At 39.1% G+C, this 22,961-nt stretch overlaps 10 non-coding genes across 10 annotated transcripts; all 10 read right to left on the bottom strand.

Annotated features, from left to right (window-relative positions):
• Positions 1-1,664: 1,664 nt before the first annotated feature.
• TRNAA-AGC (transfer RNA alanine (anticodon AGC)) lies at positions 1,665-1,737 on the bottom strand. The gene has a single exon. It is a non-coding gene; the product is annotated as a tRNA-Ala (tRNA).
• Positions 1,738-3,168: 1,431 nt separating this feature from the next.
• Positions 3,169-3,241, bottom strand: TRNAA-AGC (transfer RNA alanine (anticodon AGC)). The gene has a single exon. It is a non-coding gene; the product is annotated as a tRNA-Ala (tRNA).
• A 931-nt stretch (positions 3,242-4,172) lies between these two features.
• On the bottom strand, positions 4,173-4,245 carry TRNAA-AGC (transfer RNA alanine (anticodon AGC)). The gene has a single exon. It is a non-coding gene; the product is annotated as a tRNA-Ala (tRNA).
• Positions 4,246-5,676: 1,431 nt separating this feature from the next.
• On the bottom strand, positions 5,677-5,749 carry TRNAA-AGC (transfer RNA alanine (anticodon AGC)). The gene has a single exon. It is a non-coding gene; the product is annotated as a tRNA-Ala (tRNA).
• Positions 5,750-7,678: 1,929 nt separating this feature from the next.
• TRNAA-AGC (transfer RNA alanine (anticodon AGC)) lies at positions 7,679-7,751 on the bottom strand. The gene has a single exon. It is a non-coding gene; the product is annotated as a tRNA-Ala (tRNA).
• An 11,805-nt stretch (positions 7,752-19,556) lies between these two features.
• TRNAA-AGC (transfer RNA alanine (anticodon AGC)) lies at positions 19,557-19,629 on the bottom strand. Its single transcript has one exon. It is a non-coding gene; the product is annotated as a tRNA-Ala (tRNA).
• A 1,348-nt stretch (positions 19,630-20,977) lies between these two features.
• On the bottom strand, positions 20,978-21,050 carry TRNAA-AGC (transfer RNA alanine (anticodon AGC)). Its single transcript has one exon. It is a non-coding gene; the product is annotated as a tRNA-Ala (tRNA).
• Positions 21,051-21,477: 427 nt separating this feature from the next.
• On the bottom strand, positions 21,478-21,550 carry TRNAA-AGC (transfer RNA alanine (anticodon AGC)). Its single transcript has one exon. It is a non-coding gene; the product is annotated as a tRNA-Ala (tRNA).
• A 423-nt stretch (positions 21,551-21,973) lies between these two features.
• On the bottom strand, positions 21,974-22,046 carry TRNAA-AGC (transfer RNA alanine (anticodon AGC)). Its single transcript has one exon. It is a non-coding gene; the product is annotated as a tRNA-Ala (tRNA).
• A 427-nt stretch (positions 22,047-22,473) lies between these two features.
• Positions 22,474-22,546, bottom strand: TRNAA-AGC (transfer RNA alanine (anticodon AGC)). Its single transcript has one exon. It is a non-coding gene; the product is annotated as a tRNA-Ala (tRNA).
• Between the last annotated feature and the right edge of the window lie 415 nt (positions 22,547-22,961).

Genomic DNA, 22,961 nt, shown 5'->3' with positions numbered 1-22,961 from the left:
CCATTAGCCAGACCGATGATTCGCGTCGAGTTCTATATATATAAAAGAGATATTCGAATCCATGTTTTTGTTACTGAATAATATTTGTCGCGACAACCTACGCGTTAAGCGAGCTTAATTATCTCCGCCCTCGCTCGGGGATCATATCTTTTGTCTCACACAGCTTAAGTTGTTTTGGTTTGGAAGTTGAAATGCGACTTATTCCATTATGCCCCAGTTATGCCGAAACCGTGTTCCCGATGTTTCATCGTGACCCGATCTCTCATGGAGATGTTATTCCTTGCGTGTGCAATTTTTGCTGTCCGTGTTGTGGGAAGACAAAGACGGTTGTTTCCACGGTGGAAGCACCCGGCGCATGCGCTTATTTATTTATTTCCCAGAGCGTGTTAATTTCCTTTGAGCCATTTCCCGGGAGTTTTATTGGTCTCATTTCCTTGCTTTGTGCCTGCGTGTGGAGATCCTCTCGGAAAGACAAAGACGGTCGTGTTGCTGCTTCACCTGGGTCGTTGTGTTTGGTTAATTTTGAGAGCCTTATTCGCCGTTAGCTCCTAGGATATTCACTTTAATTCCGTACTTATTATTTGACTTCTTGTGATTATTTAATCTGCTATCCCGGCTAGGAATTTTGTTTTGGAGCGAAATAGATGCCATAATTGTTCTTCGATGCTTCGGCCCGGCCGTGTAGAAATTATTTAAAGGTAAATAATGTCAGTATTTAATTAACAATGATGAGTCGCGATTTTGATGCAGACTGTAGTCTGCTTTCCAATTGGAGTGAGGATGGATACTGTTTGCTTAATCTTCATGGCTAAGTTTACTTGTGCATCTAACATGGTTCAAAGACCCGTGTGTGCTTTTTGCCGTCAATGCTGTTTCTTTGTTAAAAACATAACCATCTCTTCCTCCGCGGTGCCCGGCCCTGCAAGGTTTTTTTTACGAGAGGGTGTCATTTCGACCCTCTGCCTGCCATTCCCCCCTCCCTTGTTCCTCCTGTGTGAAATTCGGGGCGTGTTCGTTCCCACGTTGCCGCGTCTATTAAAAAAAATGATATTATCTATGTTGGCAGAATAATTCTTAAAAAAATATTTAATTTTAAATATTAAAAAGGGGGGCATATACACAACAACGCTAACAAAAAAAATGGAACTTGTTCATATGTGCATTGGAGAATGTGGGCATCGATCCCACTACCTCTCGCATGCTAAGCGAGCGCTCTACCACTTGAGCTAATTCCCTGCTGGGCTGTCTTGGATGATATCTCGACATAGGCCATAGCACTTTTTGAAAAAATTTAGCAAAATAAGAACAAACTTCACCTTTAAATCTGCGATAAATTAAAACCGACCTAATCAATACAGGAAGCCAGATCGCATAGACTGGCTTCGATCCATCGACCTGTGGGTAATTGACCCATCACGCTTCCGCTGTGACACTCTGATTTCTTGTAAATGGCTGTTATCGACGTCCATGTACCTGATGAGGTGCAGAAAAGATATTGAAAAATTATCATTGGTTGCATCAATACCAGGTTAAGAAATTCATTTGTAATAATTTAATTGACATTGTGAATATATTGATAACGTTTTCAACATTCGACACGTTCAAATGTTTACTCAATTTATACACGCTAACAAACAAAAAATGGAACTTGTCCATATGTGCTTTGGAGAATGTGGGCATCGATCCCACTATCTCTCGCATGCTAAGCGAGCGCTCTACCACTTGAGCTAATTCCCCGCTGGGCTGTCGTGGATGATATCTCGACACAGGCCATAGCACTTTTTGAAAAATACTTAGCAAAATAAGAACAAACTTCACCTTTATATCTGCGATAAATTAAAACCGACCTAAGCGATACAGGAAGCCAGATCACATAGACTAGCTTCGATCCATCGACCTGTCGGTAATGGACTCATCACGCTTCCGCTGTGACACTCTGCTTTCTTGAAAATGGCTGTTATCGACGTTCATGTACCTGATGAGGTGCAGAAAAGATATTGAAAAATTATCATTGGTTGCATCAATACCGGGTTAAGAAATTAATTTGTAATAATTTAATTGACCTTGTGAATATATTGATAACGTTTTAAACATTCGACATGTTCATATGTTTACTCAATCTATACACGCTAACAAACAAAAAATTGAACTTGTCCATATTTGTTTTGGAGAATGTGGGCATCAATCCCACTACCTCTCGCATGCTAAGCGAGCGCTCTACCACTTGAGCTAATTCCCCGCTGGGCTGTCTTGGATGTTTATCTCGACATAGGCCATAGCACTTTTAGAAAAATATTTAGCAAAATAAGAACAAACTTCACCTTTAAATCTGCGATAAATTAAAACCGACCTAAGCGATACAGGAAGCCAGATCGCATAGACTGGCTTCGATCCATCGACCTGTGGGTAATGGACCCATCACGCTTCCGCTGTGACACTCTGCTTTCTTGTAAATGGCTGTTATCGACGTCCATGTACCTGATGAGGTGCAGAAAAGATATTGAAAATTTATCATTGGTTGCATCAATAAAGGGTTAAGAAATTAATTTGTAATAATTTAATTGACCTTGTGAATATATTGATAACGTTTAAAACATTCGACACGTTCATATGTTTACTCAATTTATACACGCTAACAAAAAAAGTGGAACTTGTTCATATGTGCATTGGAGAATGTGGGCATCGATCCCACTACCTCTCGCATGCTAAGCGAGCGCTCTACCACTTGAGCTAATTCCCTGCTGGGCTGTCTTGGATGATATCTCGACATAGGCCATAGCACTTTTTGAAAAAATTTAGCAAAATAAGAACAAACTTCACCTTTAAATCTGCGATAAATTAAAACCGACCTAATCAATACAGGAAGCCAGATCGCATAGACTGGCTTCGATCCATCGACCTGTGGGTAATTGACCCATCACGCTTCCGCTGTGACACTCTGATTTATTGTAAATGGCTGTTATCGACGTCCATGTACCTGATGAGGTGCAGAAAAGATATTGAAAAATTATCATTGGTTGCATCAATACCAGGTTAAGAAATTCATTTGTAATAATTTAATTGACATTGTGAATATATTGATAACGTTTTCAACATTCGACACGTTCAAATGTTTACTCAATTTATACACGCTAACAAACAAAAAATGGAACTTGTCCATATGTGCTTTGGAGAATGTGGGCATCGATCCCACTATCTCTCGCATGCTAAGCGAGCGCTCTACCACTTGAGCTAATTCCCCGCTGGGCTGTCGTGGATGATATCTCGACATAGGCCATAGCACTTTTTGAAAAATACTTAGCAAAATAAGAACAAACTTCACCTTTATATCTGCGATAAATTAAAACCGACCTAAGCGATACAGGAAGCCAGATCGCATAGACTGGCTTCGATCCATCGACCTGTCGGTAATGGACTCATCACGCTTCCGCTGTGACACTCTGCTTTCTTGAAAATGGCTGTTATCGACGTCCATGTACCTGATGAGGTGCAGAAAAGATATTGAAAAATTATCATTGGTTGCATCAATACCGGGTTAAGAAATTAATTAGTAATAATTTAATTGACATTGTGATTATATTGATAACGTTTTAATCATTCGACACGTTCAAATGTTTAATCAATTTATGCACGCTAACAAACCAAAAATTGAACTTGTTCATATGTGCTTTGGAGAACGTGGGCATCGATCCCACTATCTCTCGCATGCTCAGCGAGCGCTCTTCCACTTGAGCTAATTCCCCGCTGGGCTGTCGTGGATGATATCTCGACATAGGCCATAGCACTTTTTGAAAAATATTTAGCAAAATAAGAACAAACTTCACCTTTAAATCTGCGATAAATTAAAACCGACCTAAGCGATACAGGAAGCCAGATCGCATAGACTGGCTTCGATCCATCGACCTGTGGGTAATTGACCCATCACGCTTCCGCTGTGACACTCTGATTTCTTGTAAATGGCTGTTATCGACGTCCATGTACCTGATGAGGTGCAGAAAAGATATTGAAAAATTATCATTGGTTGCATCAATACCAGGTTAAGAAATTCATTTGTAATAATTTAATTGACATTGTGAATATATTGATAACGTTTTCAACATTCGACACGTTCAAATGTTTACTCAATTTATACACGCTAACAAACAAAAAATGGAACTTGTCCATATGTGCTTTGGAGAATGTGGGCATCGATCCCACTATCTCTCGCATGCTAAGCGAGCGCTCTACCACTTGAGCTAATTCCCCGCTGGGCTGTCGTGGATGATATCTCGACACAGGCCATAGCACTTTTTGAAAAATACTTAGCAAAATAAGAACAAACTTCACCTTTATATCTGCGATAAATTAAAACCGACCTAAGCGATACAGGAAGCCAGATCACATAGACTAGCTTCGATCCATCGACCTGTCGGTAATGGACTCATCACGCTTCCGCTGTGACACTCTGCTTTCTTGAAAATGGCTGTTATCGACGTTCATGTACCTGATGAGGTGCAGAAAAGATATTGAAAAATTATCATTGGTTGCATCAATACCGGGTTAAGAAATTAATTTGTAATAATTTAATTGACCTTGTGAATATATTGATAACGTTTTAAACATTCGACATGTTCATATGTTTACTCAATCTATACACGCTAACAAACAAAAAATTGAACTTGTCCATATTTGTTTTGGAGAATGTGGGCATCAATCCCACTACCTCTCGCATGCTAAGCGAGCGCTCTACCACTTGAGCTAATTCCCCGCTGGGCTGTCTTGGATGTTTATCTCGACATAGGCCATAGCACTTTTAGAAAAATATTTAGCAAAATAAGAACAAACTTCACCTTTAAATCTGCGATAAATTAAAACCGACCTAAGCGATACAGGAAGCCAGATCGCATAGACTGGCTTCGATCCATCGACCTGTGGGTAATGGACCCATCACGCTTCCGCTGTGACACTCTGCTTTCTTGTAAATGGCTGTTATCGACGTCCATGTACCTGATGAGGTGCAGAAAAGATATTGAAAATTTATCATTGGTTGCATCAATAAAGGGTTAAGAAATTAATTTGTAATAATTTAATTGACCTTGTGAATATATTGATAACGTTTAAAACATTCGACACGTTCATATGTTTACTCAATTTATACACGCTAACAAAAAAAGTGGAACTTGTTCATATGTGCATTGGAGAATGTGGGCATCGATCCCACTACCTCTCGCATGCTAAGCGAGCGCTCTACCACTTGAGCTAATTCCCTGCTGGGCTGTCTTGGATGATATCTCGACATAGGCCATAGCACTTTTTGAAAAAATTTAGCAAAATAAGAACAAACTTCACCTTTAAATCTGCGATAAATTAAAACCGACCTAATCAATACAGGAAGCCAGATCGCATAGACTGGCTTCGATCCATCGACCTGTGGGTAATTGACCCATCACGCTTCCGCTGTGACACTCTGATTTATTGTAAATGGCTGTTATCGACGTCCATGTACCTGATGAGGTGCAGAAAAGATATTGAAAAATTATCATTGGTTGCATCAATACCAGGTTAAGAAATTCATTTGTAATAATTTAATTGACATTGTGAATATATTGATAACGTTTTCAACATTCGACACGTTCAAATGTTTACTCAATTTATACACGCTAACAAACAAAAAATGGAACTTGTCCATATGTGCTTTGGAGAATGTGGGCATCGATCCCACTATCTCTCGCATGCTAAGCGAGCGCTCTACCACTTGAGCTAATTCCCCGCTGGGCTGTCGTGGATGATATCTCGACATAGGCCATAGCACTTTTTGAAAAATACTTAGCAAAATAAGAACAAACTTCACCTTTATATCTGCGATAAATTAAAACCGACCTAAGCGATACAGGAAGCCAGATCGCATAGACTGGCTTCGATCCATCGACCTGTCGGTAATGGACTCATCACGCTTCCGCTGTGACACTCTGCTTTCTTGAAAATGGCTGTTATCGACGTCCATGTACCTGATGAGGTGCAGAAAAGATATTGAAAAATTATCATTGGTTGCATCAATACCGGGTTAAGAAATTAATTAGTAATAATTTAATTGACATTGTGATTATATTGATAACGTTTTAATCATTCGACACGTTCAAATGTTTAATCAATTTATGCACGCTAACAAACCAAAAATTGAACTTGTTCATATGTGCTTTGGAGAACGTGGGCATCGATCCCACTATCTCTCGCATGCTCAGCGAGCGCTCTTCCACTTGAGCTAATTCCCCGCTGGGCTGTCGTGGATGATATCTCGACATAGGCCATAGCACTTTTTGAAAAATATTTAGCAAAATAAGAACAAACTTCACCTTTAAATCTGCGATAAATTAAAACCGACCTAAGCGATACAGGAAGCCAGATCGCATAGACTGGCTTCGATCCATCGACCTGTGGGTAATTGACCCATCACGCTTCCGCTGTGACACTCTGATTTCTTGTAAATGGCTGTTATCGACGTCCATGTACCTGATGAGGTGCAGAAAAGATATTGAAAAATTATCATTGGTTGCATCAATACCAGGTTAAGAAATTCATTTGTAATAATTTAATTGACATTGTGAATATATTGATAACGTTTTCAACATTCGACACGTTCAAATGTTTACTCAATTTATACACGCTAACAAACAAAATGGAACTTGTTCATATGTGCTTTCGAGAATGTGGGCATCGATCAAACTACCTCTCGCATGCTAAGCGAGCGCTAAACCACTTGAGCTAATTCCCCGCTGGGCTGCCGTGGATGATATCTCGACATAGGCCATAGCACTGTTTGAAAAATACTTAGCAAAATAAGAACAAACTTCACCTTTAAATCTGCGATAAATTAAAACCGACCTAAGCGATACAGGAAGCCAGATCGCATAGACTGGCTTCGATCCATCGACCTGTGGGGAATGGACCCATCACACTTCCGCTGTGACACTCTGCTTTCTTGTAAATGGCTGTTATCGACGTCCATGTACCTGATGAGGTGCAGAAAAGATATTGAAACATTATCATTGGTTGCATCAATACCGGGTTAAGAAATTCATTTGTAATAATTTAATTGACCTTGTGAATATATTGATAACGTTTAAAACATTCGACACGTTCATATGTTTACTCAATTTATACACGCTAACAAAAAAAATGGAACTTGTTCATATGTGCTTTGGAGAACGTGGGCATCGATCCCACTATCTCTCGCATGCTAAGCGAGCGCTAAACCACTTGAGCTAATTCCCCGCTGGGCTGCCGTGGATGATATCTCGACATAGGCCATAGCACTGTTTGAAAAATACTTAGCAAAATAAGAACAAACTTCACCTTTAAATCTGCGATAAATTAAAACCGACCTAAGCGATACAGGAAGCCAGATCGCATAGACTGGCTTCGATCCATCGACCTGTGGGTAATGGACTCATCACGCTTCCGCTGTGACACTCTGCTTTCTTGAAAATGGCTGTTATTGACGTCCATGTACCTGATGAGTTGCAGAAAAGATATTGAAAAATTATCATTGGTTGCATCAATACCGGGTTAAGAAATTCATTTGTAATAATTTAATTGACCTTGTGAATATATTGATAACGTTTAAAACATTCGACACGTTCATATGTTTACTCAATTTATACACGCTAACAAAAAAAATGGAACTTGTTCATATGTGCTTTGGAGAATGTGGGCATCGATCCCACTATCTCTCGCATGCTAAGCGAGCGCTCTACCACTTGAGCTAATTCCCCGCTGGGCTGTCGTGGATGATATCTCGACATAGGCCATAGCACTTTTTGAAAAATATTTAGCAAAATATGAACAAACTTCACCTTGATATCTGCGATAAATTAAAACCGACGTAAGCGATACAGGAAGCCAGATCGCATAGACTGGCTTCGATCCATCGACCTGTGGGTAATGGACTCATCACGCTTCCGCTGTGACACTCTGCTTTCTTGAAAATGGCTGTTATTGACGTCCATGTACCTGATGAGTTGCAGAAAAGATATTGAAAAATTATCATTGGTTGCATCAATACCGGGTTAAGAAATTCATTTGTAATAATTTAATTGACCTTGTGAATATATTGATAACGTTTAAAACATTCGACACGTTCATATGTTTACTCAATTTATACACGCTAACAAAAAAAATGGAACTTGTTCATATGTGCTTTGGAGAACGTGGGCATCGATCCCACTATCTCTCGCATGCTAAGCGAGCGCTAAACCACTTGAGCTAATTCCCCGCTGGGCTGCCGTGGATGATATCTCGACATAGGCCATAGCACTGTTTGAAAAATACTTAGCAAAATAAGAACAAACTTCACCTTTAAATCTGCGATAAATTAAAACCGACCTAAGCGATACAGGAAGCCAGATCGCATAGACTGGCTTCGATCCATCGACCTGTGGGTAATGGACTCATCACGCTTCCGCTGTGACACTCTGCTTTCTTGAAAATGGCTGTTATTGACGTCCATGTACCTGATGAGTTGCAGAAAAGATATTGAAAAATTATCATTGGTTGCATCAATACCGGGTTAAGAAATTCATTTGTAATAATTTAATTGACCTTGTGAATATATTGATAACGTTTAAAACATTCGACACGTTCATATGTTTACTCAATTTATACACGCTAACAAAAAAAATGGAACTTGTTCATATGTGCTTTGGAGAATGTGGGCATCGATCCCACTATCTCTCGCATGCTAAGCGAGCGCTCTACCACTTGAGCTAATTCCCTGCTGGGCTGTCTTGGATGATATCTCGACATAGGCCATAGCACTTTTTGAAAAAATTTAGCAAAATAAGAACAAACTTCACCTTTAAATCTTCGATAAATAAAAACCGACCTAATCAATACAGGAAGCCAGATCGCATAGACTGGCTTCGATCCATCGACCTGTGGGTAATTGACCCATCACGCTTCCGCTGTGACACTCTGATTTCTTGTAAATGGCTGTTATCGACGTCCATGTACCTGATGAGGTGCAGAAAAGATATTGAAAAATTATCATTGGTTGCATCAATACCGGGTTAAGAAATTCATTTGTAATAATTTAATTGACATTGTGAATATATTGATAACGTTTTAAACATTCGACACGTTCATATGTTTACTCAATTTATACACGCTAACAAACAAAAATGGAACTTGTCCATATGTGTTTTGGGGAATGTGGGCATCGAACCCACTAACTCTCGCATGCTAAGCAAGCGCTCTACCACTTGAGCTAATTCCCTGCTGGGCTGTCTTGGATGTTTATCTCGACTTTTTGGAAAATATTTAGACAAAAGAAGAAGAAACTTTACCTTAAAATCTGCGATGAATAAAAACCGACCTAAGAGATACAGGAAGCCAGATCGCATAGACTGGCTTCGATCCGTCGACCAGTGGGTAATGGACCTATAACGCTTCCGCTGTGCCACTCTGCTTTCTTGTAACTGGCAGTTATCGACGTCCATGTACCTGATAAGGTGCAGATAATATGTTGAAACATTATCATTGGTTGCATCAATACCGGGTGAAGAAATTCATTTGTAATATTTTGATTAACCTTGTGAATATATTGATGACGTTTAAAACATTCGACACGTTTATATGTTTACTCAATTTATACATGCTAACAAAAAAATGGAACTTGTCCATATGTGGTTTGGAGAATGTGGGCATCGATCCCTCTACCACTTGAGCTAATTCCCCGCTGGGCTGTCTTGGATGTTTATCTCGACTTTTTGGAAAATATTTAGACAAAAGAAGAAAAACTTTACCTTAAAATCTGCGATGAATAAAAACCGACATAAGAGATACAGGAAACCTGTTAGCATAGACTGGTTTGGATCCATTGATCTCTGGGTAAATGGTCCAGCACGCTTCCGCTTCACCACTCTGCTTTCATGAAATGGCTATTATCGACGTCCATGTCCCTGATAAGGTGCAGATGATATGTTTAAACATTATCATTGGTTGCATCAATACCGGGTTAAGAAATTCATTTGTAATAATTTAATTGACCTTGTGAATATATTGATAACGTTTTAAACATTCGACACGTTCATATGTTTACTCAATTTATACACGCTAACAAACAAAAAAGGAACTTGTCCATATGTGTTTTGGAGAATGTGGGCATCGATCCCATCTACCTCTCGCATGCTAAGCAAGTGCTCTACCACTTGAGCTAATCCCAGCTGGGCTGTCTTGGATGTTTATCTCGACATAGGCCATAGCACTTTTTGAAAAATATTTAGCAAAATAAGAACAAACTTCACCTTTAAATCGGCGATAAATTAAAACCGACCTAAGCGATACAGGAAGCCAGATCGTATAGACTGGCTTCGATCCATCGACCTGTGGGTAATGGACCCATCACGCTTCCGCTGTGACACTGATTTCTTGTAAATGGTTGTTATCGACGTCCATGTACGTGATGAGGTGCAGAAAAGATATTGAAAAATTATCATTGGTTGCATCAATACCTGGTTAAGAAATTCATTTGTAATAACTTAATTGACCTTGTGAATATATTGATAACGTTTTAAACATTCGACACGTTCATATGTTTACTCAATTTATACACGCTAACAAACAAAAAATGGAACTTGTCCATATGTGTTTTGGAGAATGTGGGCATCGAACCCACTAACTCTCGCATGCTAAGCAAGCGCTCTTCCACTTGAGCTAATTCCCCGCTGGGCTGTCTTGGATGTTTATCTCGACTTTTTGGAAAATATTTAGACAAAAGAAGAAGAAACTTTACCTTAAAATCTGCGATGAATAAAAACCGACATAAGAGATACAGGAAACCTGTTAGCATAGACTGGTTTGGATCCATTGATCTCTGGGTAAATGGTCCAGCACGCTTCCGCTTCACCACTCTGCTTTCATGAAATGGCTATTATCGACGTCCATGTCCCTGATAAGGTGCAGATGATATGTTTAAACATTATCATTGGTTGCATCAATACCGGGTTAAGAAATTCATTTGTAATAATTTAATTGACCTTGTGAATATATTGATAACGTTTTAAACATTCGACACGTTCATATGTTTACTCAATTTATACACGCTAACAAACAAAAAAGGAACTTGTCCATATGTGTTTTGGAGAATGTGGGCATCGATCCCATCTACCTATCGCATGCTAAGCAAGTGCTCTACCACTTGAGCTAATCCCAGCTGGGCTGTCTTGGATGTTTATCTCGACATAGGCCATAGCACTTTTTGAAAAATATTTAGCAAAATAAGAACAAACTTCACCTTTAAATCGGCGATAAATTAAAACCGACCTAAGCGATACAGGAAGCCAGATCGTATAGACTGGCTTCGATCCATCGACCTGTGGGTAATGGACCCATCACGCTTCCGCTGTGACACTGATTTCTTGTAAATGGTTGTTATCGACGTCCATGTACGTGATGAGGTGCAGAAAAGATATTGAAAAATTATCATTGGTTGCATCAATACCTGGTTAAGAAATTCATTTGTAATAACTTAATTGACCTTGTGAATATATTGATAACGTTTTAAACATTCGACACGTTCATATGTTTACTCAATTTATACACGCTAACAAACAAAAAATGGAACTTGTCCATATGTGTTTTGGAGAATGTGGGCATCGAACCCACTAACTCTCGCATGCTAAGCAAGCGCTCTACCACTTGAGCTAATTCCCCGCTGGGCTGTCTTGGATGTTTATCTCGACTTTTTGGAAAATATTTAGACAAAAGAAGAAGAAACTTTACCTTAAAATCTGCGATGAATAAAAACCGACATAAGAGATACAGGAAACCTGTTAGCATAGACTGGTTTGGATCCATTGATCTCTGGGTAAATGGTCCAGCACGCTTCCGCTTCACCACTCTGCTTTCATGAAATGGCTATTATCGACGTCCATGTCCCTGATAAGGTGCAGATGATATGTTTAAACATTATCATTGGTTGCATCAATACCGGGTTAAGAAATTCATTTGTAATAATTTAATTGACCTTGTGAATATATTGATAACGTTTTAAACATTCGACACGTTCATATGTTTACTCAATTTATACACGCTAACAAACAAAAAAGGAACTTGTCCATATGTGTTTTGGAGAATGTGGGCATCGATCCCATCTACCTATCGCATGCTAAGCAAGTGCTCTACCACTTGAGCTAATCCCAGCTGGGCTGTCTTGGATGTTTATCTCGACATAGGCCATAGCACTTTTTGAAAAATATTTAGCAAAATAAGAACAAACTTCACCTTTAAATCGGCGATAAATTAAAACCGACCTAAGCGATACAGGAAGCCAGATCGTATAGACTGGCTTCGATCCATCGACCTGTGGGTAATGGACCCATCACGCTTCCGCTGTGACACTGATTTCTTGTAAATGGTTGTTATCGACGTCCATGTACGTGATGAGGTGCAGAAAAGATATTGAAAAATTATCATTGGTTGCATCAATACCTGGTTAAGAAATTCATTTGTAATAACTTAATTGACCTTGTGAATATATTGATAACGTTTTAAACATTCGACACGTTCATATGTTTACTCAATTTATACACGCTAACAAACAAAAAATGGAACTTGTCCATATGTGTTTTGGAGAATGTGGGCATCGAACCCACTAACTCTCGCATGCTAAGCAAGCGCTCTACCACTTGAGCTAATTCCCCGCTGGGCTGTCTTGGATGTTTATCTCGACTTTTTGGAAAATATTTAGACAAAAGAAGAAGAAACTTTACCTTAAAATCTGCGATGAATAAAAACCGACATAAGAGATACAGGAAACCTGTTAGCATAGACTGGTTTGGATCCATTGATCTCTGGGTAAATGGTCCAGCACGCTTCCGCTTCACCACTCTGCTTTCATGAAATGGCTATTATCGACGTCCATGTCCCTGATAAGGTGCAGATGATATGTTTAAACATTATCATTGGTTGCATCAATACCGGGTTAAGAAATTCATTTGTAATAATTTAATTGACCTTGTGAATATATTGATAACGTTTTAAACATTCGACACGTTCATATGTTTACTCAATTTATACACGCTAACAAACAAAAAAGGAACTTGTCCATATGTGTTTTGGAGAATGTGGGCATCGATCCCATCTACCTATCGCATGCTAAGCAAGTGCTCTACCACTTGAGCTAATCCCAGCTGGGCTGTCTTGGATGTTTATCTCGACATAGGCCATAGCACTTTTTGAAAAATATTTAGCAAAATAAGAACAAACTTCACCTTTAAATCGGCGATAAATTAAAACCGACCTAAGCGATACAGGAAGCCAGATCGTATAGACTGGCTTCGATCCATCGACCTGTGGGTAATGGACCCATCACGCTTCCGCTGTGACACTGATTTCTTGTAAATGGTTGTTATCGACGTCCATGTACGTGATGAGGTGCAGAAAAGATATTGAAAAATTATCATTGGTTGCATCAATACCTGGTTAAGAAATTCATTTGTAATAACTTAATTGACCTTGTGAATATATTGATAACGTTTTAAACATTCGACACGTTCATATGTTTACTCAATTTATACACGCTAACAAACAAAAAATGGAACTTGTCCATATGTGTTTTGGAGAATGTGGGCATCGAACCCACTAACTCTCGCATGCTAAGCAAGCGCTCTACCACTTGAGCTAATTCCCCGCTGGGCTGTCTTGGATGTTTATCTCGACTTTTTGGAAAATATTTAGACAAAAGAAGAAGAAACTTTACCTTAAAATCTGCGATGAATAAAAACCGACATAAGAGATACAGGAAACCTGTTAGCATAGACTGGTTTGGATCCATTGATCTCTGGGTAAATGGTCCAGCACGCTTCCGCTTCACCACTCTGCTTTCATGAAATGGCTATTATCGACGTCCATGTCCCTGATAAGGTGCAGATGATATGTTTAAACATTATCATTGGTTGCATCAATACCGGGTTAAGAAATTCATTTGTAATAATTTAATTGACCTTGTGAATATATTGATAACGTTTTAAACATTCGACACGTTCATATGTTTACTCAATTTATACACGCTAACAAACAAAAAAGGAACTTGTCCATATGTGTTTTGGAGAATGTGGGCATCGATCCCATCTACCTCTCGCATGCTAAGCAAGTGCTCTACCACTTGAGCTAATCCCAGCTGGGCTGTCTTGGATGTTTATCTCGACATAGGCCATAGCACTTTTTGAAAAATATTTAGCAAAATAAGAACAAACTTCACCTTTAAATCGGCGATAAATTAAAACCGACCTAAGCGATACAGGAAGCCAGATCGTATAGACTGGCTTCGATCCATCGACCTGTGGGTAATGGACCCATCACGCTTCCGCTGTGACACTGATTTCTTGTAAATGGTTGTTATCGACGTCCATGTACGTGATGAGGTGCAGAAAAGATATTGAAAAATTATCATTGGTTGCATCAATACCTGGTTAAGAAATTCATTTGTAATAACTTAATTGACCTTGTGAATATATTGATAACGTTTTAAACATTCGACACGTTCATATGTTTACTCAATTTATACACGCTAACAAACAAAAAATGGAACTTGTCCATATGTGTTTTGGAGAATGTGGGCATCGAACCCACTAACTCTCGCATGCTAAGCAAGCGCTCTTCCACTTGAGCTAATTCCCCGCTGGGCTGTCTTGGATGTTTATCTCGACTTTTTGGAAAATATTTAGACAAAAGAAGAAGAAACTTTACCTTAAAATCTGCGATGAATAAAAACCGACATAAGAGATACAGGAAACCTGTTAGCATAGACTGGTTTGGATCCATTGATCTCTGGGTAAATGGTCCAGCACGCTTCCGCTTCACCACTCTGCTTTCATGAAATGGCTATTATCGACGTCCATGTCCCTGATAAGGTGCAGATGATATGTTTAAACATTATCATTGGTTGCATCAATACCGGGTTAAGAAATTCATTTGTAATAATTTAATTGACCTTGTGAATATATTGATAACGTTTTAAACATTCGACACGTTCATATGTTTACTCAATTTATACACGCTAACAAACAAAAAAGGAACTTGTCCATATGTGTTTTGGAGAATGTGGGCATCGATCCCATCTACCTATCGCATGCTAAGCAAGTGCTCTACCACTTGAGCTAATCCCAGCTGGGCTGTCTTGGATGTTTATCTCGACATAGGCCATAGCACTTTTTGAAAAATATTTAGCAAAATAAGAACAAACTTCACCTTTAAATCGGCGATAAATTAAAACCGACCTAAGCGATACAGGAAGCCAGATCGTATAGACTGGCTTCGATCCATCGACCTGTGGGTAATGGACCCATCACGCTTCCGCTGTGACACTGATTTCTTGTAAATGGTTGTTATCGACGTCCATGTACGTGATGAGGTGCAGAAAAGATATTGAAAAATTATCATTGGTTGCATCAATACCTGGTTAAGAAATTCATTTGTAATAACTTAATTGACCTTGTGAATATATTGATAACGTTTTAAACATTCGACACGTTCATATGTTTACTCAATTTATACACGCTAACAAACAAAAAATGGAACTTGTCCATATGTGTTTTGGAGAATGTGGGCATCGAACCCACTAACTCTCGCATGCTAAGCAAGCGCTCTACCACTTGAGCTAATTCCCCGCTGGGCTGTCTTGGATGTTTATCTCGACTTTTTGGAAAATATTTAGACAAAAGAAGAAGAAACTTTACCTTAAAATCTGCGATGAATAAAAACCGACATAAGAGATACAGGAAACCTGTTAGCATAGACTGGTTTGGATCCATTGATCTCTGGGTAAATGGTCCAGCACGCTTCCGCTTCACCACTCTGCTTTCATGAAATGGCTATTATCGACGTCCATGTCCCTGATAAGGTGCAGATGATATGTTTAAACATTATCATTGGTTGCATCAATACCGGGTTAAGAAATTCATTTGTAATAATTTAATTGACCTTGTGAATATATTGATAACGTTTTAAACATTCGACACGTTCATATGTTTACTCAATTTATACACGCTAACAAACAAAAAAGGAACTTGTCCATATGTGTTTTGGAGAATGTGGGCATCGATCCCATCTACCTATCGCATGCTAAGCAAGTGCTCTACCACTTGAGCTAATCCCAGCTGGGCTGTCTTGGATGTTTATCTCGACATAGGCCATAGCACTTTTTGAAAAATATTTAGCAAAATAAGAACAAACTTCACCTTTAAATCGGCGATAAATTAAAACCGACCTAAGCGATACAGGAAGCCAGATCGTATAGACTGGCTTCGATCCATCGACCTGTGGGTAATGGACCCATCACGCTTCCGCTGTGACACTGATTTATTGTAAATGGTTGTTATCGACGTCCATGTACGTGATGAGGTGCAGAAAAGATATTGAAAAATTATCATTGGTTGCATCAATACCTGGTTAAGAAATTCATTTGTAATAACTTAATTGACCTTGTGAATATATTGATAACGTTTTAAACATTCGACACGTTCATATGTTTACTCAATTTATACACGCTAACAAACAAAAAATGGAACTTGTCCATATGTGTTTTGGAGAATGTGGGCATCGAACCCACTAACTCTCGCATGCTAAGCAAGCGCTCTACCACTTGAGCTAATTCCCCGCTGGGCTGTCTTGGATGTTTATCTCGACTTTTTGGAAAATATTTAGACAAAAGAAGAAGAAACTTTACCTTGAAATCTGCGATGAATAAAAACCGACCTAAGAGATACAGGAAACCAGTTAGCATAGACTGGTTTGGATTCATTGACCTCTAGGTAAAGGGTCCAGCACGCTTCCGCTTCACCACTCTGCTTTCATGAAATGGCTATTATCGACGTCCATGTCCCTGATAAGGTGCAGAAAACATATTGAAACATTATCATTGGTTGCATCAATACCGGGTTAAGAAATTCATTTGTAATAATTTAATTGACCTTGTGAATATATTGATAACGTTTTAAACATTCGACACGTTCAAATGTTTACTCAATTTATACACGCTAACAAAAAACAATGGAAGTTGTTCATATGTGCTTTGGAGAATGTGGGCATCGATCCCACTACCTCTCGCATGCTAAGCGAGCGCTCTACCACTTGAGCTAATTCCCTGCTGGGCTGTCGTGGATGATATCTCGACATAGGTCATAGCACTTTTTGAAAAATATTTAGCAAAATAAAAACAAACTTGACCTTTAAATCTGCGATAAGTTAAAACCGACCTAAGCGATACAGGAAGCCAGCTCGCATAGACTGGCTTCGATCCATCGACCTGTGGGTAATGGACCCATCACGCTTCCGCTGTGACACTCTGCTTTCTTGTAAATGGCTGTTATCGACGTCCATGTACCTGATGAGGTGCAGAAAAGATATTGAAACATTATTATTGGTTGCATCAATACCGGGTGAAGAAATTCATTTGTAATAATTTAATTGACCTTGTGAATATATTGATAACGTTTTAAACATTCGACACGTTCACATGTTTACTCAATTTATACACGCTAACAAAAAAAATGGAACTTGTTCATATGTGCTTTGGAGAATGTGGGCATCGATCCCACTACCTCTCGCATGCTAAGCGAGCGCTAAACCACTTGAGCTAATTCCACGCTGGGCTGTCGTGGATGATATCTCGACATAGGCCATAGCACTTTTTGACAAATATTTAGCAAAATAAGAACAAACTTCACCTTGATATCTGCGATAAATTAAAACCGACCTAAGCGATACAGGAAGCCAGATCGCATAGACTGGCTTCGATCCATCGACCTGTGGGTAATGGACTCATCACGCTTCCGCTGTGACACTCTGCTTTCTTGAAAATGGCTGTTATCGACGTCCATGTACCTGATGAGGTGCAGAAAAGATATTGAAAAATTATCATTGGTTGCATCTATACCGGGTTAAGAAATTCATTTGTAATAATTTAATTGACCTTGTGAATATATTGATAACGTTATAAACATTCGACACGTTCATATGTTTACTCAATTTATACACGCTAACAAACAAAAAATGGAACTTGTCCATATGTGTTTTCGAGAATGTGGGCATCGATCCCACTACCTCTCGCATGCTAAGCGAGCGCTCTACCACTTGAGCTAATTCTCCGCGGGGCTGTGTTGGATGTTTATCTCGACATAGGCCATAGCACTTTTTTAAAAATAGTTCGCAAAATAGGAACAAACATCACCTTTAAATCTGCGATAAATTAAAACCGACCTAAAGGATACAGGAAGCCAGATCGCATGGACTGGCTTCGATCCATCGACCTGTGGGTAATGGACCCATCACGCTTCCTCTGTGCCACTCTGCTTTCTTGTAACTGGCTGTTATCGACGTATATGTACCTGATAAGGTGCAGAAAATATATTAAAAAACTATCATTGTTTGCACAAATACCTGGTGAATAAATTCATTTGTAATATTTTGATTAACCTTGTGAATATATTGATAACGTTTAAAACATTCGACACGTTCAAATGTTTACTCAATTTATACACGCTAACAAACAAAAAATGGAAGTTGTCCATATGTGCTTTGGAGAATGTGGGCATCGATCCCACTATCTCTCGCATGCTAAGCGAGCGCTCTACCACTTGTGCTAATTCCCCGCTGGGCTGGCGTGGATGATATCTCGACATAGGCCAAAGCACTTTTTGATAAATAGATAGCAAAATAAGAACAAACTTCACCTTTAAATCTGCGATAAATTAAAACAGACCTAAGCGATACAGGAAGCCAGATCGCATAGACTGGCTTCGATTCATCGAACTGTGGGTAATGGACCCATCACGCTTCCGCTGTGACACTCTGCTTTCTTGTAAATGGCTGTTATCGACGTCCATGTACCTGATGAGGTGCAGAAAAGATATTGAAACATTATCATTGGTTGCATCAATCCCGGGTTAAGAAATTCATTTGTAATAATTTAATTGACCTTGTGAATATATTGATAACGTTTTAAACATTCGACACGTTCAAATGTTTACTCAATTTATACACGCTAACAAAAAACAATGGAAGTTGTTCATATGTGCTTTGGAGAATGTGGGCATCAATCCCACTACCTCTCGCAGGCTAAGCGAGCGCTAAACCACTTGCGCTAATTCCCCGCTGGGCTATCGTGGATGATATCTCGACATAGGCCAAAGCACTTTTTGAAAAATATTTAGCAAAATAAGACCAAACTTCATCTTTATATCTGCGATAAATCAAAACCGACCTAAGCGATACAGGAATCCAGATCGCATAGACTAGCTTCGATCCATCGACCTGTGGGTAATGGACTCATCACGCTTCCGCTGTGACACTCTGCTTTCTTGAAAATGGCTGTTATCGACGTCCATGTACCTGATAAGGTGCAGAAAATATATTGAAAAATTATCATTGGTTGCATCAATACCGGGTTAAGAAATTCATTTGTAATAATTTAATTGACATTGTGAATATATTGATAACGTTTTAAACATTCGACACGTTCATATGTTTACTGAATTTATACACGCTAACAAACAAAAAATGGAAGTTGTCCATATGTGTTTTGGAGAATGTGGGCATCGATCCCACTACCTCTCGCATGCTAAGCGAGCACTCTACCACTTGAGCTAATTCCCCGCTGGGCTGTCTTGGATGTTTATCTCGACATAGGCCATAGCACTTTTTGAAAAATATTTAGCAAAATAAGAACAAACTTCACCTTTAAATCGGCGATAAATTAAAACCGACCTAAGCGATACAGGAAGCCAGATAGCATGGACTGGCTTCGATCCATCGACCTGTGGGTAATGGACCCATCACGCTTCCGCTGTGCCACTCTGCTTTCTTGTAACTGGCTGTTATCGACGTCCATGTACCTGATAAGGTGCAGAAAATATATTTAAAAACTATCATTGTTTGCACCAATACCGGGTGAAGATATTCATTTGTAATAATTTAATTGAACTTGTGAATATATTGATAACGTTTTAAGCATTCGACACGTTCATATGTGGGCATCGATCCCACTACCTCTCGCATGCTAAAAGATGCGCTCTACCACTTGAGCTAATTCCCCGCTGGGCTGTCTTGGATGTTTATCTCGACTTTTTGGAAAATATTTAGACAAAACAAGAAGAAACTTTACCTTAAAATCTGCGATGAATAAAAACCGACCTAAGAGATACAGGAAACCAGTTAGCATAGACTGGTTTGGATCCATTGACCTCTGGGTAAAGGGTCCAGCACGCTTCCGCTTCACCACTCTGCTTTCATGAAATGGCTATAATCGACGTCCATGTCCATGATAAGGTGCAGAAAAGATATTGAAACATTATCATTGGTTGCATCAATACCGGGTTAAGAAATTCTTTGTAATAATTTAATTGACCTTGTGAATATATTGATAACGTTTTAAACATTCGACACATTCATATGTTTACTGAATTTATACACGCTAACAAAAAAAATGGAACTTGTCCATATGTGCTTTGGAAAATGTGGGCATCGATCTCACTACCTCTCGCATGCTAAGCGAGCGCTTTAGCACTTGAGATAATTCCCCGCTGGGCTGTCGTGGATGATATCTCGACATAGGCTATAGCACTTTTTAAAAAATATTTAGCAAAATAAGAACAAACTTGACCTTTAAATCTTCGATAAATTAAAACCGACCTAAGCAACACAGGAAGCCAGATAGCATTGGCTTCGATACATCGCCCTGTGGGTAATGGATCCATCACGCTTCCGCTGTGCCACTCTGCTTTCTTGTAACTGGCTGTTATCGACGTCCATGTACCTGATGAGGTGCAGAAAATATATTTTAAAACTATCATTGTTTGCACAAATACCGGGTGAAGAAATTCATTTGTAATAATTTAATTGACCTTGTGAATATATTGATAACGTTTAAAGCATTCGACACGTTCATATGTTTACTCAATTTATACACGCTATCAATAAAAATGGAAATTGTCCATTTGTGCTTTGGAGAATGTGGGCATCGATCCCACTACCTCTCGCATGCTAAGCGAGCGCTCTACCACTTGAGCTAATTCCCCGCTGGGCTGTTTTGGATGATATCTCGACATAGGCCAAAGCACTTTTTGAAAAATATTTAGCAAAATAAGAACAAACTTAGCCTTTAAATCTGCGATAAATTAAAAACGACCTAAGCGATACAGGAAGCCAGATCGCATAGACTGGCTTCGATCCATCGACCTGTGGGTAATGGACCCATCACGTTTCCACTGTGCCACTCTGATTTCTTGTAAATGGCTGTTATCGACGTCTATGTACCTGATGAGGTGCAGAAAAGATATTGAAACATTTTCATTGGTTGCATCAATACCGGTTTAAAAAATGCATTTGTAATAATTTAATTCACCTTGTGAATATATTGATAACGTTTTAAGCATTCGACACGTTCATATGTTTACTCAATTCATACACGCTAACAAAAAAAATGGAACTTGTCCATATGTGCTTTGGAGAATGTGGGCATCGATCCCACTACCTCTCACATGCTAAGCGAGCGCTCTACCACTTGAGCTAATTCCCCGCTGAGCTGTCGTAGATGATCTCTCGACATAGGCTATAGCACTTTTTAAAAAATATTTAGCAAAATAAGAACAAACTTGACCTTTAAATCTTCGATAAATTAAAACCGACCTAAGCAACACAGGAAGCCAGATAGCATTGGCTTCGATCCATCGCCCTGTGGGTAATGGATCCATCACGCTTCCGCTGTGCCACTCTGCTTTCTTGTAACTGGCTGTTATCGACGTCCATGTACCTGATGAGGTGCAGAAAATATATTTTAAAACTATCATTGTTTGCACAAATACCGGGTGAAGAAATTCATTTGTAATAATTTAATTGACCTTGTGAATATATTGATAACGTTTTAAGCATTCGACACGTTCATATGTTTACTCAATTTATACACGCTAACAATAAAAATGGAAATTGTCCATTTGTGCTTTGGAGAATGTGGGCATCGATCCCACTACCTCTCGCATGCTAAGCGAGCGCTCTACCACTTGAGCTAATTCCCCGCTGGGCTGTTTTGGATGATATCTCGACATAGGCCAAAGCACTTTTTGAAAAATATTTAGCAAAATAAGAACAAACTTAGCCTTTAAATCTGCGATAAATTAAAAACGACCTAAGCGATACAGGAAGCCAGATCGCATAGACTGGCTTCGATCCATCGACCTGTGGGTAATGGACCCATCACGTTTCCACTGTGCCACTCTGATTTCTTGTAAATGGCTGTTATCGACGTCTATGTACCTGATGAGGTGCAGAAAAGATATTGAAACATTTTCATTGGTTGCATCAATACCGGTTTAAAAAATGCATTTGTAATAATTTAATTCACCTTGTGAATATATTGATAACGTTTTAAGCATTCGACACGTTCATATGTTTACTCAATTCATACACGCTAACAAAAAAAATGGAACTTGTCCATATGTGCTTTGGAGAATGTGGGCATCGATCCCACTACCTCTCACATGCTAAGCGAGCGCTCTACCACTTGAGCTAATTCCCCGCTGAGCTGTCGTAGATGATCTCTCGACATAGGCTATAGCACTTTTTAAAAAATATTTAGCAAAATAAGAACAAACTTGACCTTTAAATCTTCGATAAATTAAAACCGACCTAAGCAACACAGGAAGCCAGATAGCATTGGCTTCGATCCATCGCCCTGTGGGTAATGGATCCATCACGCTTCCGCTGTGCCACTCTGCTTTCTTGTAACTGGCTGTTATCGACGTCCATGTACCTGATGAGGTGCAGAAAATATATTTTAAAACTATCATTGTTTGCACAAATACCGGGTGAAGAAATTCATTTGTAATAATTTAATTGACCTTGTGAATATATTGATAACGTTTAAAGCATTCGACACGTTCATATGTTTACTCAATTTATACACGCTATCAATAAAAATTGAAATTGTCCAT

Source organism: Lampetra planeri, unplaced genomic scaffold (genome assembly GCF_965212315.1).
Source record: "Lampetra planeri unplaced genomic scaffold, kcLamPlan1.2.h2 scaffold_896, whole genome shotgun sequence".
Lineage (NCBI taxonomy): Eukaryota > Metazoa > Chordata > Hyperoartia > Petromyzontiformes > Petromyzontidae > Lampetra > Lampetra planeri.
The sequence above is the reverse complement of the archived record's forward strand: the minus strand, read 5'-3'. Positions and strand labels throughout refer to the sequence as shown.